The sequence below is a fragment of the Rhamphochromis sp. 'chilingali' genome (genome assembly GCF_963969265.1).
Source record: "Rhamphochromis sp. 'chilingali' genome assembly, chromosome: 7".
Lineage (NCBI taxonomy): Eukaryota > Metazoa > Chordata > Actinopteri > Cichliformes > Cichlidae > Rhamphochromis > Rhamphochromis sp. 'chilingali'.
In genome coordinates this window covers 22872620-22892294 of record NC_137934.1, presented here as the reverse complement: position 1 = coordinate 22892294, position 19675 = coordinate 22872620, and the positions used below count along the sequence as shown (strand labels likewise).

General features: G+C 45.5%; 1 protein-coding gene across 3 annotated transcripts in view; it reads right to left on the bottom strand.

Annotated features, from left to right (window-relative positions):
• Positions 1-16780, bottom strand: part of LOC308399966 (nuclear factor 7, ovary-like) — a 31047-nt gene extending 14267 nt beyond the window's left edge. For 2 of the 3 annotated variants that reach the window (XM_080887421.1, XM_080887424.1), the window contains exon 1: positions 4801-4948. The gene's annotated coding sequence lies outside the window, so the exon portion shown is untranslated. Of the gene's footprint in view, positions 1-4800; positions 4949-11186; positions 11254-16165 lie in introns of those variants that run through there. The other variant, XM_080887422.1, reaches the window with a different exon arrangement.
• Between the last annotated feature and the right edge of the window lie 2895 nt (positions 16781-19675).

Here is a 19675-nt window from a genome sequence, read left to right as displayed (position 1 = left end):
CACTATCATAGCTACTGTATACTGCCCCCCCAAACCTAACCCTGTCTTCCTCAGTGACTTTGCTAATCTACTAACCCATCTTTCATCTCTCTCCCCAAATGTGATCTTGGTGGGAGATTTCAACATTCACTTGGACAATAATGACCTTCTGCTCACCAGAGACTTTTCCTCCTGTCTCGAAGGCTCTGAATTTAAACAATTTATCGACTTTCCCACTCACTCTAAAGGACACACCCTGGACTTGGTCTGCTGTTCTGGTCTTACTCCCTCGAATCTTTCTGCTACTGAAATCCCCATAACTGACCACTTCCTCCTTTCATTTAACCTCACTCTCTGCTGCTCTTCTACCAAGCCAACCCGTCTCATCTCGTTCCGCAACATCAAGAACATTGATATGGACATTCTCACTACCAGTTTGGACAATGTTCAGATTCCGGACTTCTATTCTACTCCTGATGATTTGTTGTTATATTATAATAATTGTCTACGCACTGTCCTTGATTCACTGGCTCCTGTAAAAACCCACTCTGTTTCCTTCGCTCGCTCTGCTCCCTGGTTTACCTCTGACCTCCGAGCTCTGAAGGCCAAAGCTCGGCAGCTAGAGTGTAAATATAAGAAATATGGTTTAACTGTTGATTCAGAAATCTATAAATACCACGTACTTCAGTATAAAGACTCCATTAACAAGGCCAAACAAAGCTTCTACTCTGGTATTATCAGTTCTTATGAGGGTAATGCAAGGACTCTGTTTTCAGTTTTCAACAAGCTAATTCAACCCCCCAACGCTTTACCACCGCACTTCTATTCCTCTGAAACATGCAACTCCTTGATGCTGTTCTGGACTACGAAAATCAATAACATCCACCAGCAACTCAGATCAAATGTTGTGTCTACGCCCTCTCCAGAACCTCTTCTCCTTTTTGAGCCATTTTCCACTTTTCATCTTCCTGATTTATCTGATATTTCCGAGTTAATATGTAAATCAAAGCCTGCCACATGCCATCTTGACCCCATGCCCACGGGGCTTGTGAAATCCTGCCTCTCTTCTTTACTCCCACTCATTTCTGCTATCATTCACTCTTCTCTCACCACCGGTATCGTTCCCTCCTTATTGAAGACTGCTCTAGTCACTCCTATACTGAAAAAACCTTCCTTAGATCCTAACAACTTTAACAACCTTTGTCCGATTTCCAATCTACCCTTCATTTCTAAGATACTCGAAAAAGTGGTTGCAGCTCAACTTCATTTACACCTGGTTAATAATAACATCTACGAGAGATTTAAATCTTGTTTTCGCTCATGTCACAGTACCAAAACTGCTCTACTTAAAGTCACTAACGATCTTCTAATCGGAGCTGACTCTGGTCTTCTCACCATTCTCGTCCTTTTAGATCTGAGCTCAGCCTTTGACACCATTTCTCACTCTGTCCTTCTAAGCAGACTTTCCTCTCTCGGCATCTCTGACACACCCCTCGTCTGGTTTCAATCATATCTCCTCGACCGCTCCCAGTTTATTCAACTAAGATCATTCCGCTCTCGTCTATTCCCCGTCACCTCTGGTGTACCCCAAGGCTCAGTTTTAGGCCCTCTTCTCTTTATAATATACATCCTCCCTCTAGGTACCATCTTCCGCAAATTTGAATTTCAGTTTCACTGTTTTGCTGATGACACCCAGTTATATCTCTCTTGCAAACCTGATTCCTCCCTCCCACCTTCTTCCCTTACAGAATGTCTATCCGAGTTAAAATCCTGGTTTACCTCTAATTTTCTAAAGCTCAATGAGGATAAAACTGAGATCCTCCTTATTGGCACCAAATCCAACCTTTTGAAGGCAAACCATTTCTCACTCACCATCGATAACTCCACAGTTTTCCCTTCTCCTCAGGTTAAGAGCCTTGGTGTCATCCTAGACAGTTCACTTTCCTATAAATCTCACATCAATAATCTCACCCGTTCTGCCTACTTCCATCTACGTAACATTAACAGATTGCTTCCTTCTCTTTCCACCCAGTCTACGTCCATTCTTGTACATAGTCTTGTTACCTCCCGTATTGACTACTGCAGTTCTCTTCTGCATGGTCTCCCCCAAAAATCCCTCCATAAGCTTCAACTGGTTCAGAACTCTGCTGCTCGCATTATCACCAGAACCCCCTCCTACCAGCACATCACCCCTGTTCTTCAGGAACTTCACTGGCTCCCTGTGAAATTCCGGATAATTTTCAAACTTCTTCTGCTCACCTTCAAGGCCATTTATAACCTCGCTCCTTCTTACCTTTCTGACCTGTTAACCACCACTTGTTCTGCCCGTTCACTCCGTTCTTCTTCTTCTATCCAGCTTACTGTACCTTCCTTCCGCCTCACCACCATGGGAAGCAGAGCTTTCAGCTGCTCTGCTCCCAGGCTGTGGAACTCTCTGCCCCCTGAAATAAGAAATATTGATTCTCTCCCCCAGTTTAAATCCCAACTCAAAACTCATCTGTTCAAATCTGCATATTCACTGTGAATCCACTGTTTGTTCATTTTATCTTGTGCTTGTATTTTATTGTTCTTATTCTCCCATTGTTTTACTAAGTGTTTTATTCTATTGTAAAGTGTCCTTGGGTGACTTGAAAGGCGCTCATAAATAAAATGTATTATTATTATTATTATTATTATTATTATTATTATTATTATTATTATTATTATTATTAAATAGTGCTCCCGGTGATGACAGGTGATTGTTGTCAGGTGTGTGTGTGGGCCAAGGGCGGGAGCCCACAGTGAGCTCCGCCCAGGCAGAGAGGGAGAGAACAGAAACAGCAAATGTAGCCTTGTGGGGCCGACCGGGCAGGCACGGAGACCATGACAAACTTAGCCTCAGACAGTCAGAAATATTATAATTCTGATCACTTATCAGTACTGACTTCATCAGAATTGTGAACATCACAGCAGATGCCTTTGTGTGAAAGTAACTGAGAATAAAACAGAAAAACATGAAGGAGATTTTCCTGGTCTGGCTTTTTATAGCAGATAACCTTAAAAATATTCTACAATGTTCTGCATATAAAGTTTAAATTTCTTCAGTATTGAACAACAGAAAAAATAGGCTTTCTTGTCCGAGGTCATTTAAGTGAAAAAAAGAAAAGAAAAAGACAGCAGCCGACAGCGCTGTAAACAATGGTAGACTGGTAGGTAATAAGCGAATGAATAATACAGAAAACAGAGATTGGAGACGGGAAACTGTTCTTGAAATACAGAGAGAGATAGAGAGAGAGAGCTAGCTGTGCATGGAGTGTGATTTTAATAGTCGTGGAAGCAAAACAGCAAAATTCATCACGATATTGATCAAATGTGAAGCGCAGTTTGCTGCTTCTTTTGCTGCTGGCTTGGTGAATTTTGGTTGGAGAGAGACAAAACCTGCAGCTCAGAATCAGCGCAAAAAGACGTAATCACAGCGCGTACCGGACGCATCAGAATCGCTCTACGGACCGTCGGGTGAGAAAGCTGAGAAAGACAAAGTTGAATCTGATGCGTCGGGTCCGTTCTGTGTTTACGTGTTTGTGTGGAATCCGTCTACCTGCTCTCATTTGCTGTTTGATTGTTGTTGAAATGGTTTTGTGAGCTTTAATCTGAGAATCTGGCGTTTCTGGCAAAACACAGTTATATTTGAAAGTCGATTCAGGATTTACAGTAATTAATTGATATCGCTTTATTCAAGCTACTCACCTCCCACTTCCACCTGCACTTTCAACTGGACCACGGCCAATCAGAGAGGTCCCGCCCCTGACTATCTCTGATTGGTTTAGTCCACAATAGGGGCAAAATGTGTGTCTGTTGTTGACCACAGGGAAGGTTGCCGATTTTTTTTTTTGCTACCCAAACATTTGGTCGCACAGGTGCAACCAAATATTATTTTTTAGTCGCACCACTGAAAAATTTGGTCGCATTTGCGACCAAATTGGTCGCACTCTAGAGCCCTGACATGGCCCAAGAACGTGGTCTCTCTCACCAACAGCCGGCATTTCGCGGGGTTGAGCCGCAGCCCAGCTCGTCGGATGGCACTCAAGACCTCGCTCAGGTGAGACAGTGCACTGTCGAAGTCGCCACCGTGCACCAACAGGTCATCCAGGTACACAACGCAGCGGCTACAAGGGATATCCACAAGCACCCTCTCCATCAGTCTCTCAAACGTCGCTGGTGCATTGCAGAGCCCAAATGGCATGACTCTGAACTGCCACAGCCCCTGTCCAATGGTGAATGCAGTCTTAGGCCTTGCGTGTGGGGCTCGCTCCACCTGTCAGTAACTGCTGCGTAGGTCGAGGGAGCTGAACCAACTGGAGCCGGTAACGTAATCTAGGGCCTCATCGATCCGCAGCAGCGGGTACAAGTCCTTCTTGGTGACTGCATTGAGACGGTGAAAGTCCATGCAGAACCTCGGGCTGCCATCCTTCTTCCCCACCAGAACCACAGTGTTTGCCCAGCTTAATGCAGACTGTTTAAACTAAACAAGCTGCTTTTTCACATATTAAACCCTGTCACCCGCAGTATTGCTTTCTGTTTCAACAGTTAAAGCAGTAGAGACGAACTGTTTGCATGTGCGTTGAACTCTAGCTTGCTTAACCAGGCTAGCTGTTAACTTATAGCTCACGCTAGCAACCAGCGAGCAGTTAAAAAGACAGCTGAAGCTGCACAAAACACCCACAAACTTATCTCACTACAACGTAGCGCCGAAAATATGACTCGCAGCTCGAGCTCGACACAGCTGCTGTAACATAAGCATCCAGCTAACCACAGCTAAAAAGATATTTAGAGAAAACTTACCGTTTCCTCAGGTTACACGAGTTGAGTTGTTTCACGCTGAAAAGTTGGTTTGTTTTGGCTCTCACTGAAGACACCGACACTGAAGACATAGCTGTTCTTTTGTACTGCTTTTAAGCGAAACATTCTTTGTATGTGAGGAAAATGCTGTTCATCCTCTTCAGCATTAGCATAGACTCTGCCATGTTTTCATGTTTCTTCTTTCCGCTTCCGCCGTGTGTCCGCTACTTTGAAACTCTTGGGCCGCTCTGCCCGCCACAGTTTCAAACTGGTCATGTGACTGCATGGCCACATCTCATTGGTAAAAAAGTTACCGGAAACTCCACTGGCGGCATGTTATCTAATGTGTTAAACTAATTATTTTTTTAAAAGTAACGAGTCGAATTTTGCAAATGTAGCAGAGTAAAAGTACCGTTTCTTCTTCACAAATGTACTCAAGTAAAAGTAAAAAGTATCGTGGAAAAAAGGTACTTTAAAAGTACATTTTTTTCAAAAACGTACTCGTGTAAATGTAACGGAGTAAATGTAACTCGTTACTACTGTTGAAATCTCCCAATTCTTTTAATCTTTGGGCTGAAGGAAGGACAATACTCGGTGTATAAATGCTCAATCAACAATCATTTATTTCCATACAATTCAACAATCAGAGCATTACAGCGTCCGGATGGGAGAGATGCTTGCAGAGGGTCAACAGCATGTCTCAAAATGGTAGCAACTTTCACAGACTTTTATAGCTAGTAACAGCCCCCCTCCTTGTCATAAAAGCTGCATCTTCACATGTTTTTCTAATTCTTAGCGAGCCTGGCTCCTGACCTTGCCTCCCTGTCTTTCTGTGTGAAGTAGGAAGGGGGGTAAGGAATGTGGTTTTATCTCTCCTGCCCAGACACCTAGTCCCCTTCTTACAGCCTTCTTCACATGATTCAGCAATAAAACATTTCAAGAAAACAGTGTAAGACATTCACAGCTGATCAAGGATACAGAGTAATGCACACTTTATCTAATGAACTACAAAATGATTATGTTTCTTTTATTCAAGAGTATAATAAAGACTAAACTACATACATAGCACACCATCAGAACTAAAGGATAATATATGGCCTACATCTGTTAACCTAATTTACTACATTGACTACTGGTCATAAAATGGCATATGTTTAACTACTAGTCTCAACAATCCCCCTTTGATCTCTTTTCTCCAAAGAGATCACTTACAACACGCATTCCAGGGTCACAAGGTCCACGTCTCTCCACTCCTCAGGCTCATCCTTTAACAGAGGCATCATGACCCCCCGGCCCTCCGGCCCTGAGGCTACGGCCCTGTCAATAAGACGAACTACTAGTGCTCTGAGGCAAGGGACCAAACAACAACCACATGTGGTTAAGATTGCATCGAAAACAGACAGTGAGACCATGATTGACATAACAAAACCTTTCCATTGCCCAAAAACAGAAGTCATCCATTCCTCCAGCAGATTTTCAATACCTGAATGTTCATGCATATTATGGGCCAGAGTTCGTAGCCCCTCCAGTGCTCGAGTTACAGAGCCATCCGGAGCAGTATTGTTGGGAATAAAAGTACAACACATTTGTCCAAACATTTCACAAACCCCTCCTTTTTCAGCAAGAACCATATCCAGCGCCATCCGGTTCTGCACTGCCATCAGAGAGGTTGGACCTACTTGTTCCGCTAACCCCTGAATCGCATCACGGGTCAAATTTGACAGTCGGAGAACGTTATAATACACATAGTTAATTCTATCGACGTTTTTGTTGGGGGTGACGGGAAACAAGGCAGAAAGTACTGGGATGTTTTCAAAACCGGCTGCTATCTGATCTACTAATTTAAACTCATTTGGGACGCCACGCGGAACACCGATAGAATCTATATATGTGGGTGAATTAACAGTTAAATCAAACGACCAAGAAGATCCTTTAGGCCACCCCTGACGTCTGCGCCTAGGTGGTCGTCGCGCATTCCCCTCTACCCCCTTGGATTTACCCTTACCCCCTATTATCAGCAGAGACGCTCCTAGTCTGACCATGGCACAAACACCAACCGCTTCATTTGGTATCCGCACATGCAGACTCCCACCTCCGCAATAATAGTACAAACCGGCTCGAGCCCAAGTCCCCACGACCGTGGCGCCCGCACGCGCTGCCTCCCCTCTTCCTGGAAATGTGACCTCACACCAATCAGCCGGGATCTCTCCAGCGTCATACTCCTGCGCTCCGGGATCATCTGCAGTAAAATTAAAACAAGTGTAATTAGCTTTCCTAGGTGTGAACGGTCCGGGAATGGTGTTATTATCTATTGGGGGAAATAAAGCAGACAATGGCGCACATTTTCCTGAAGATACTGCTCTCCGAGTAAGTCGGAGCATGCAATCAAAACCCCATGGGTCCTCTGGATGCAGAGGTGCCGGTTCAGTAAATAAACGTGGGCGTGCTGTAGCGCATGCCACACAATCAGACACCTTTTGCTCTTTTGCATTTTCAATCAGCCAGTCCAACCACAGGTTGCTGTCCACATACCCCGTGGCACGAGACATCAGCTGTCGGGGTTTCCACTTTGTATAGTCCATTTTCGTTACCTTAGACACGGAAGGGGGGGCTTTGCTCGATGCGATGTTGCTGCTGGATAAATTACAGCTTGATGCGATGTCGCTGCTGGGTAAATTACAGGGAGGGTCTATAAAGTTTATCTTTATAGGGGCGATCGTGGCTCAAGAGTTGGGAGTTTGCCTTGTAATCGGAAGGTTGCCGGTTCGAGCCCCGGCTTGGACAGTCTCGGTCGTTGTGTCCTTGGGCAAGACACTTCACCCGTTGCCTACTGGTGGTGGTCAGAGGGCCCGGTGGCGCCAGTGTCCGGCAGCCTCGCCTCTGTCAGTGCGCCCCAGGGTGGCTGTGGCTACAATGTAGCTTGCCATCACCAGTGTGTGAATGTGTGTGTGAATGGGTGGATGACTGGATATGTAAAGCGCTTTGGGGTCCTTAGGGACTAGTAAAGCGCTATATAAATACAGGCCATTTACCATTTACCATTTATCACGCCCCTCGGGTCTTTCCCAAATACATCTACTCCTAACACTAAATAAAACACTTTATCTTCTTTCCTGTACCGCTGCGGTGTAACCTGCCACCCACCAATAGACATTGTAAGTGGATTTCGAGTGTTACTGAAATCACGCTGAATCGCAAACCCTTCCCATCGGCCCCGTGTATCCCATCCTGGGAGGGTGTAACCGGTCACCATTTCCCACTCCTCACACGGGGTGTACCCCATGGCGGTGGGTTTACCTATAAGACAAGCATTCGTGAATCTTATGTCATGACATGTCCACACTTCGTACCTGCGCCAACTAGTCTGATCCTCCCCACACTTTATCACGGAACACAGATCAAAAGTGAAGGCTGTGGTGGATCCTCTAATGTAATCCACCTCTATGCCTCCATAATACTCCAAACAAGGATCTGGTTTCTCACCTACATTGCGCTCAGATCTGGTCGCCTCAGGGTCCGCGAGAGGAAGAGGAGGTGGATGAGTTCTGTAACTGGGCAACTCACACAACAGAAAAACAGTAGTTAGCACACCAATAGTGATCATGGCTAACACTCCCATCAGTTTCCAATTCTCCAGAAACTTTATTTTTGCATTAGACTTTCCCTCCCCCATTTCAATGCTCGCTAATAGCTTCTAGACTAGAGCTTAGGCCTAAGGCACTTTTAACTTTAATTTTACTGCAGCTAACAATATCTTTTCGTCGGGTGATTCTCGACTTCTTTCTTCAACCTCCGGGGTGGACTACCCTTTGGTCGTTGCACAGATCAGGGGATTATTCTGCCCCTTCTATACTAAGATCTGTGTTTTTTGGGGTCACAGCTGTGTCCCCCTTTTTCGCCAAGAGCCTCTCCGACCGCCTAGGCTCCTCTGCCGCCGCACACTGGCTCCAGTGGTACCAAGTGTCGCCTTTGCCCCTCAGCTGAACCACGTGAGAGGTTCGAGTGGTCACCTCGAAAGGTCCCGTCCACCTGGGCTCGTCCCACTTCCGCTTATACACCTTCAGCCACACCCACTTCGCCTCTGGCGTGGTCACCTCCTTTCCGGTTGGATCTCCCACCTGCGTAGTGAAGCTAGAGACAAGAGCTTTTAGTGCTTTAAACTGTTTCACATGTTCAGACACGTCTACCTCCTCTCTCAATTCTTTTACACCTGCTGCAGGGCCTGGAAATTGTCTTCCTGTCAGCAGCTCATATGGAGTGAACCCAGTGCGCTGATTAACAGCGCACCTTACACTCATTAGGGCTATGGGAAGAGCATCAACCCAATTCATATTTGTCTGTGCACAGATTTTTGCCAATTTGTTTTTAAGATTTTGGTTCATTCTCTCCACTTTTCCCTGAGATTGTGGATGGTAAACTGTACCATATCTATGTTGCAACCCCAACATACATTCCACCTCAGCGAGATCTCGATTTTTAAAGTGAGTGCCATTATCTGATCTTACCTTCTCTGGGAATCCATGCCAGGGGACATAATAATTCACCAGACATTTGATCACTGTTTTACTATCCTCTCTGCGCATTGGCCACGCCTCTGGCCAGCCAGTCAGACCATCCACACACACCAACAGATATCTAAACCCTCGAACAGTGGTTATCATGTCAGTGTAATCAATCACAATTTCCTGGCCTGGTCTTTCTGGCAAAGGAAACTTACCCATTTCTGGTTTCACGGTGGGCTTCGGATTGTATTGTCCACAAATCAGGCAGGTTCTCACGTGTTCCCTTACCAGGTTTTTCATGTAGGGATGCCACCAATGACACAAATCCCTTTCCATCTGGGCCACTCCCACATGACCTAGCCCATGAGCTTCTTTAATTTTCTCCTGGGCCATTTCTGCTGTGAGTACTGGCCGCCCGTCGGGCCCTCTCCACAATCCTTCCGATTGTACGGCCCCTCTTTCCTGCCACACCGCCTTTTCCTCGGGTGAGGCTCCCCCTTGCGCCTTTTCGATGTCCTCTCGCTGTTGGGCTGGCAGGTCTCCCCATTCCATACCCATACTTACCATTTGTTTTCCTTCCTTATAGCCTGCCGCCCGTTTTGCTTCCTCGTCGGCTGCTCTGTTTCCTTTTGCCACCCAAGTGTCAGACTCGTCATGCCCTTTACACTTTATGATAGCGACCTCCAGAGGTTCTTTCAGAGCGTCCTCCAGCTGTCTCATCTCCTCCTCATGTTTGATCGGTTTATTTGTGGCTGTTCTGAATCCAGCCCTCCTCCATTGCCCCAGTTCCACATGTGCTGCTCCAAACACATATGCTGAGTCTGTATAAATGTTAACTCTTTTTCCTTTCCCTAATCTCAGAGCTTCTATCACTGCAACAAGCTCTGCTCTCTGCGCTGACTGAGGCCCTTCCAATGTTCCTGACTTCTCCACATGCAGCTGGTCTCCAACTCCTTTCACCACTGCATAACCTGTTTTCAATCCTTCACTCGGATCTCTAAAACAACATCCATCTGTAAAATAATCATCTGCCTCACTCACCGGTTCTGCTCTCAAATCATGTGTGAAGGTCAAGTTTGGAGACTCCAGAATCTTAGTCAGTCTCTGTTGTCTCAGTGGGGTCATTGTAAATGCCTGTGAGTTCACATAGGCCACCACACTGTGTGTTGTGAGCACTTTCAGTGGGTGCCCTCTCACAATGTGAGCCACTTTCTGAATTATTTTTGCTACCCCTGCTGCATGTTGTGTGCACATGGGGTGTCTTTTTTCTGTGTTATCCAGGCCGATGCTGATATACATCAGCACTTGTCTCCTTCCCCCTTTTTTCTGAAACAACACACCATTTACTACTCCATTTGTTTCAGAAACATCAACTGAGAAATCAGAGTTATAATCGGGGATTGCCAAATCTGCTGCACGAGACAGGGCCTGTTTTAGTTCAATGAACCGCATTTCAGCTTCAGTGGTCCAGTTCAGATTAGCTGTGAGGTCTCTCATGCCGTGTTCTTTCACCAAATCCCTCAGAGGTTTGGTTTTGCCCACATAGTCAGGAATGTAGTGTCTACTGTAACCTGTGAGCCCAAGAAATGACAACATTTCCTTAACTGTACGTGGCTGGGGGTGTGACATAATTGTTTCCCTCTGGGACGCCAACATGCCCACCGTCTGCATCGCCACCACACGACCTAGAAATGTAACTTCAGTTCTGACAAGTTGGAGTTTTTCTCTACTTACTTTAAAACCTGTTTTGGCCAGCTGACGAAGCACAGTCATTGTCGCTTGAAAACAAGCATCAGCTGTTTTAGCGGCAATCAGCAAATCGTCCACATATTGGATCAGTGTGCATCCTTCAGGTAATACACATGGAGAAAGAGCATTTTTAAGTACCTGATTGAAAATCCCAGGTGAAAGGGCAAAGCCCTGCGGCAGCCGTGTGTAACGCAGCTGCTGGCCCCTGTAAGTAAATGAAAAAATATCTCTTAAAGATGGATGCAGAGGGAGACAAAAGAAAGCATTTGCCAAATCTATGCATGTGAACCACCGCTGATCTGGAGATAAATTAGTCAGAGCTGTATAGGGGTTTGGTACAGGTACTGTTGGTGTCTTAAGGACAGCGTTTATTGCCCTAAGGTCATGTGCCATGCGATACTTGCCCGTGCCTGATTTTTCAACTGGGAGGATTGGAGTGTTCCATGCAGAGGAAGACGACTCCAGCACACCCACCTGCAGGAGCCCTGAAATTGTTTCTGCAATCCCATTATCTGCCTCTGGACTGTGTCTGTATTGTGAACGCCAAATAGGGGTGTCATCCTTTAACTCAAATGTGATGGGTGAACAAAATGTTAAACCCACATCAGTGGGACCTTTAGACCACAGAGTGTCTGGGAGTTCTGTTAAGCCTTTAACAGCTTCCTCGTGATCAGATTTCTCCCTGCCATGTGTTCGTTTTAAAAGTTTGTGTTCTAACACACTCTGATCAGTGGCAGTCACAGAAATTCGATATGTTTTACAACTAGGTGAGTATGAGACATCAGTGAGTTGTGTTTGCTGCCAATCTGTGGCCCTTGTGGCTGTTCTCACCATTGGGCCCAAATCTTTTGCTTGATGACCCTCATGTACTGCCAAAGACACATGGGGAACCGCTTCATCCCCCATTCTATACCAACTCATTTTATCTTCAGGGAGTGGAACAAACGCTGCCACTCCAGCTGAACCAACATAAATGTCCTGAGAATTAAGCTCCCAAGTTGTCTCATCTAGACACTCATTAAACATTTCCTCAAACCACTCATAAAACAAGGTCACGTGGTAGGGGTCACGCAAGGGTGAGTAAACAGACATGGACATTATCCAGGGACGCCAGAGTTGGTACTGTGCCAGAATTCCATCTGATGTGGTCAGTCGCGCCCAGTAAATCTGCGCTGTGCGTTCACAATCCTCAGATAACAGCCACTGTCCCCTCACTCCTGATTGCAAACAGGAGAGCTGTGTGCCATCTTTCAAAGTCACTGTCAATCCATCAGCTCCACACATGATAGTAGCTCCAAGCTTATGATAGTAGCTCCAAGTTCCAGTTAATCTGCCCCAACAGATTAACTGGAACTTGTGGTGAAATCATGTATGAATGTGTTAAGGACTGGCGTCCTAATTCAGTCTTTAGAGGGACGGTCACTGGCAGGGTCATTGGTACCCCAGAGAAGCCGATAACACTGATTCTGGTGTCTGTGAGTGGGATGTCGTCAGGAGCAGTGCGAATGGTGGAATACGTTGCTCCTGTGTCCACTAAAAAGGGCAGGTTATGTCCTTGAACCCTCAGTGGCACCAGGGGGTCTGCCCCTCCCCCTATGCCCAGGCCTCTCTGTGGGGTGTGTCAGTATTGTCCCTGCTGCCAGTATTCCACTGAATACTGGCCTGGAGGAGCCATCTGTGAGTTGGGGGCCGACCATTGTCCACGCCCCCTTCTGGCCGAACGTGGCATGTTGGTATTGTACTGCTGAGGCGGGTCAGGGCACTCTCTAGCCCAGGGGTGCTCACACTTTTTCCGCATGTGAGCTACTTATAAAATGACCAAGTCAAAATGATCTACCCACTACAAAAATCCAAAACATATACTTATTTATAAATATATTGAGGATTCTTTATATCTACAATGTATATACATGCATAACCGCAATATCCAATATTTCACAACACAATTAACTATGTAAATTTTTTGTCATTACCTGAGTTTACTCTGATGACTTGCACTGAATTGAATCAGCCAGGGATGCATAGTCCGGACAGTAGCTGCTGACGGCCAGGTTTAAGAGAAAAAACCGAGAGCTAAAAATTGGAGTTAACTCGCTGACTAGCTTGTCAGTTTTACTACACTTCGCGCCGCTGTTTGCGCATGCGCAGCGACCTAAGCGTCAGAAAAAATCTGCTGTCATCTGACTGGCTTCCCTGTATCAATCAAGTGACGGGATGGATGATAGGCTGGCATCTATTTTTTTAATGCCATGCGATCTACCAATACTACCTTTGCGATCGACTGGTCGATCGCGATCGACGTATTGAGCACCCCTGCTCTAGCCCAATGTCCAGTCTGACCACAGTTGAAACACGCAGTCCCTGGCACGTACGGACCTCTAAGCGCACCCCTTTGTCTGCCCATGCCGCCGCCTCCTCCCCGCTGACCACCACGTGAACCCCAATTTCCTCTACCGACCCCACGGCCACCCCAATTTGTGCCTCGCGCAGGTCCCTGTGTGTCTACTGGCAGTACATTAGGATCAACATCTGTCCCCATTTGCTGGTACCCTTGAGCCATCATTACTTTAGCTATTTTTTCATCCTTTTTCTTTTCATTTGCTTTTAGCCTCGCTTCACCCAGCTGTAATTTCAACAATTGCTCTTTCATGTTATCTGTATCCTCACTTTTGGCCCTAACCTCATCATGAGCTTTCTGCAGGCGATGCACCAGATGTTTCTCCCACACGTGAGACTCCGCCCCCCTCCACTACTCCACTTCCTGCCTCATCATCAGAAATTTGATGACGCTGCTCTAGAGTTATTATAGCTGTTTCAAGCAGCCGCACAGCCCGCTCTTCTTCAGTCTCTACCTGCTGGGGAGACTGTTTCATGGGCGGTGACTGCACTCTGCCACAAGCTCCCTCCTCATTAACAAAAGTGGAGCTTTGCTTTATTCTTTCACTCTTCGGGGCTGGAGTAGGTCGTTTGGGCTCTTTAGATATATCACAATCTACATAGCCTCCTGTAACTTCTAAGACTTGGCCATTCTCACCAGAGAGACAGCCCTGCTCCACCCTCAGCACAGGGTAAAGGGGGGCGGGGGCCTGATAGGGAGGGGGAAAGCCAGTGAGCGATGACTTCACCGGAGAAGCCGGCAGCATCAGCTTCTCAGGCTCCTCCTTTCTCTCCCTCATCCAGTGCTCCACCCCCTGGCATGTCACAGCCCACCTCGTTACACGGGCTTTCTCCTCCTGCACCTTCTGCAACTTTTTTCCGAGGTTCCGCCTGTTCCAAAGAGAGGCCTCCTCTAACTGTGTACTAATCTCCTGCTCTTCCTCCTGGAGCTTCTGTGCTATTCCCAGAAGCACTTTTGCCAACGAGCCTCTTGATTCTCCTCTCACTCCGTCCTTATCACACAACTCTTTGACTTTTGCTGCCACAGCTGCAGCCTTTGATTTTTTCTCAAACGCGCTGCCAGGTCGCATGACCCTCAGCGCCCGCAACAACTCCTTTCTTTGTTCTTCAAAAGTTTTCCACTCAGCCTGCATTTCTCCTCTTTCTATGTCAGATTTAAGATCCGACATATTCACACCACCACACACTTCTCACCTTTTCTCTCCCCTTTTTTTTTTTTTTTTTAATACTTTTTTAAATGCTTACACCACAGAGTAATACACGCAATTATGCCCGTCTATCTCTATGTGGCTCCAAATTCCCTCTTTATTTAATTTCACACTCGTCAGGGGACAGGCACACAACAATTTTAACCACTGAAACGAGGAATTTAACCTTTTTATTTCTTTACTAATCTAGACTCAACCTTTGTTCGCAAAATGTGTCTTGTTCTAGTCCGGAATAAATGTGAACCCGTGATTACACTGCGGTTCCAGTGTTATCCCGTAGCTAAGCGGGAGTCCTCAGTTCCCAAGTCGCCACCTCGGCTCTTAACCTGCCTGCACGTCTACAGACAGGGGGGTTGCCAAACCATGAACAAAATTAGTTTCCACAGGTACACTAGACATCAACCTTTGATCCTAAAATGTGTCTTTGCTCTAATGTCCTCCTATTCAAACACATCAACCGTCACTGTCACTGTGTTCACGCTTCACACTCACAAAAAACACACTCAGAGCGCGCCTCACTTACACTCAAAACAACACCTAGAGCGCGCTTTACACACAAGACAGCACCCAGAGCGCGCTTCGCAGCTTCGCACACACTCACTCAGAGCGCGCCTTCACACACACACACACACACACAACACTTTTCCTCAGCGGAAATTTTACACAGAAACCTCTGAGCTCAACTGTTAGATCTTCTTAAAGCACACTGCACCATAGACCAAAATACCCCTTTCTCTGCGCTTATGGCCGCCACAACGGGGCAAAATCGCATCATAAAAGTGATGCCTGCGTCCCTTGAAGTTATACTGATACCATAAACCAGGTTTTGCTCTATGTACTTCTTGGCAAGTAAAATTTTACTTTGTTTTATGACCGCAGCCCTTGAGACTCGACTGACGCCATAAACCACCGTCAAACCTCTATTCAACGTACTGAAACCAGCACCAACCACTACTGCACTCCACGGTCGTACCACCGGAACACGGCCGTATCATAAACCAAACCTACGGACGTGTTTCGCTTCCGCGTTGCCAGTGTTCAACTGCACCGTGAGCCAGCATCTGCTTTTCCTTAAATCAACTTCTATTTCATAGCCGGCAAGAGCCAGGACTTTACCGACACCATAAACAACTTCAAAACCTCGACTTCAATGTACTGAACTAATGGCCGCGTCTCCAGAAGAAATTCTAATGTATTATTGCTACAGAAGCCAGTATTAGACAAAATTAAATGTGGAAGGTAAAGTGGCTGCAACTAGCTCAACGTAGTATCTTATTAGTTTCTCGGTAGAAGCAGTTTATTGCAACTAGCTCAACGTAGTGTCTTATTAGTTTCTCGGTAGAAGCAGTTTATTTAACACACTGGAATTCAGCCTCAACTTATGTTGTTAGTATCTCGCGCCAAAAACCAGACACCGACAAATTTAATGTGAAAATACATGTGACTCAGCGAACAGATTAATTTGGAAAGCCCAATATGCACATTTGGTATAATACAACAGGCTGTGCTTACCTTTTTGTTGTTAGACCGGTCTTCCGTTCGCCTCGCCCCACGATCTCACCAAAGGCCAAATCTGCACTTCCTCAGCACACCAAAGATCCGGGTCACGGCACCAAGTTGTTGAAATCTCCCAATTCTTTTAATCTTTGGGCTGAAGGAAGGACAATACTCGGTGTATAAATCCTCAATCAACAATCATTTATTTCCATACAATTCAACAATCAGAGCATTACAGCGTCCGGACGGGAGAGATGCTTGCAGAGGGTCAACAGCATGTTTCAAAATGGTAGCAACTTTCACAGACTTTTATAGCTAGTAACAGCCCCCCTCCTTGTCATAAAAGCTGCATCTTCACATGTTTTTCTAATTCTTAGCGAGCCTGGCTCCTGACCTTGCCTCCCTGTCTTTCTGTGTGAAGTAGGAAGGGGGGTAAGGAATGTGGTTTTATCTCTCCTGCCCAGACACCTAGTCCCCTTCTTACAGCCTTCTTCACATGATTCAGCAATAAAACATTTCAAGAAAACAGTGTAAGACATTCACAGCTGATCAAGGATACAGAGTAATGCACACTTTATCTAATGAACTACAAAATGATTATGTTTCTTTTATTCAAGAGTATAATAAAGACTAAACTACATACATAGCACACCACATAGCTGGACTGGCCATCGGGCATACCGGGCATTTGCCCGGTGGGCCGCTGGCGATTTTTTGTTTTTATGGGCCGATGGATTTTTTTTTTTTTTTTTTTTTAGGAAGGGTATATATAATGAAAGGTGTTGGATTGGCCAATTGGTCATGATCGACTCTGGGCTGGACCAATTACAGCCGAGAAGGCCGAATGCACCCGCCCCCTTGTTTAGCAATCACGTGATTTTCGCGCATTGCATGCCGGAAACTCGTGGCAAAACAATCCAAGTACCGCATCAAATGCAAGCGTTTGCAGCACCGCAAAACGTTCATTCTCCGGTTCCAATACCTTCTTGTTTTTTCTTTGCCGCACAAAAAAGGAATGTACAAAACAAAAGGAGAACAATGCCAGTCCGTACAAAGACAGACTCGACGAAAAGACAAAGAAAAGATACGAGGAAAAAATCAAAGGAGTGAAAGGGTCAGACCCTTACGAGCACACAGAGTGGACAAAAGACGTTAGCGTGCTGCCCAACTTTCACCACGCTCATATTTATAATTATACGGTTCTTGGAGTGAGTGCATACACTCATGAAGTTTAGTAACTTCAGGTCACTGCAACAAGCCCAGGTACAGTTTACCGACGGATGGGTGCAGGACCTTGAAATGCACCGTGTAGAACGAAAGACCATCGTACCAACAAAGGTAAGTTTACCAGCCTCACAAATCGTCGTCATAAATACACATTCGTTAACCGTTTATTAATATAACCTTTGAGCTCAACGGTAATTAATTAGTAGTGGAAATAATTTCTGGTTCATAACAGAAATGTAGCAGTGACAATAATATTGTATGCTGTAATCGCACTGGACAATTAGTGATACAAAACAACTGTTTTATCCTGTGAATAAAAGTATATGTTTTTGTCAATGTACCATGGTAATAACAGAAGCGAAACACAATATTGTGTCAGGACAATTCACTATTTATGCACAATAAATAAAGGAGCATAGCGCGACAATTTCTGTTCAGCGCCAGACTTGCTTGTAACCCATATCACCAATTATGTTAAGAAAAATGACGTATTAACTACTACAAAACTCTGACCTTTGTGGAAATGCTTGGAGCAGACTAACATGTGAGCTGGAGTGTTCTGGGACGTTATATGTGGTATATCCAGACCATCCGTCGGCTCTTACTTCGGAAACATGGCTTAAAACATTTCTCTTCAAGGACGTAATCCGATTAAAAAAAAAAACGATCGGCTTCCCGTGGCTGTCGTGCGACCGGCTGTTGCAGTTAATAATACAACAGCTTCTTGCCATTTTTTGTGTTTCTTTTTATCGCTGTGTAACTGAGTTCAATTGAAAGCCTGCGTGCGCTAGTACCTCTTGCCACAAGTTCCCAGAATCCTTTGCGGTTTTACCCCTGAATGACGTCACATTTTCAATCTTTATCCTGGTGGGCCGGTCTCTAGTCAAAATGCCCGGGCCGATTTTTTGTCCCAGTCCAGCCTTGGCACACCATCAGAACTAAAGGATAATATATGGCCTACATCTGTTAACCTAATTTACTACATTGACTACTGGTCATAAAATGGCATATGTTTAACTATTAGTCTCAACACTACCCACCTCTGTCTACCATTCATGGGCAGCTGTGGAAAACAAGGCTTTTACACCATGCATATGGTGCTCAAATTCAAAACGACAAACTGTAAGACGCGCACATGAGAATCGAGAGGAATCAGGAGCATTGACAAACAAACAACCCCCCCCCCCCCCCATGCAAGATGGGTAAAAGATCAAAATGCTCACAATAAGTCACTAGCCATACAAGACACCAAAGAGCAAAGTAACCATAGGATAAAACAAAATTAGAAGGGAAAAAAAATCCCGTAAAGGAATGCAAAACAAAATTCCACAAAGAAACAGAACCCATTTTGCAAACACAGAGGGATGTTAACAACTAAACAATGAAGTAAAACTCTCAAAAGCTGATCCAACCCACTTGCAGAGATAGAAAAATTAAAAGGAACACGGCAATATTCATCCATCCATCCATTCTCTTCCACTGCGGTCATAAAACAAAGGTCAACCTTTATGTTTAATCAAACTCAGGTAGCCTGGAGCAGGTCAGGAATCTCTGCTGAAGAGAATAGTTAGTCCAGGTGAGCATCTTGTGTTGATTTAAGGAAATGAGCAAAAAGGTTCGAGTTCTCACTCGCTTTGTCTCTTGCAGCTGTTGGAATGAGGGGTGGGATGTAGGCAGCCAGGTGCATTTCAGTAAGTGGTAAACTCAAGGTAGGTTTTTTTCCCCTTCAGTCATTGCTCATAAGAGGTTACTTGGAAAATAGACACACAATTACAGAGCTAACATACAGCAGGCAAAGACCCTGATCACTACCATAAAGGAAACAACAAGCTAGCAAGGAGCAAGAACATGAGCGTTAAATGTGCTCGATGAGCTGAAATGGAGACACGTGCGATGACTGATGCCCGGAATCTCTGACTCCCTCCAATGGGTGTGCCAGCACGAAAACCTGGGCCACTAGCACTGACATACGGATCAGATCCTAACATAAGATGTGAATAAGACATGAGAGAGGAGTCTCAGTAAGGCGATAAAGCTGTGGACAACAGTGTGCCGCTAGGGTTTGATAAAATGGACAATGGAGCCTGGTTTTCCCAGAAAAATTGCAACAAGAAAAACTAAAGCACACACACGCACACACACACACACACACACACACACACACACACACCTTTTTCCAAACCTCCCCCTGTAATAAATCACTGTCACTGCAGCTGCTGACAGTGTCACTGTACTGACACTGTCAGCTGAACTGAACATGATGTAACTGTCTCATCTTGCTGCGGGCATTCGTTACTC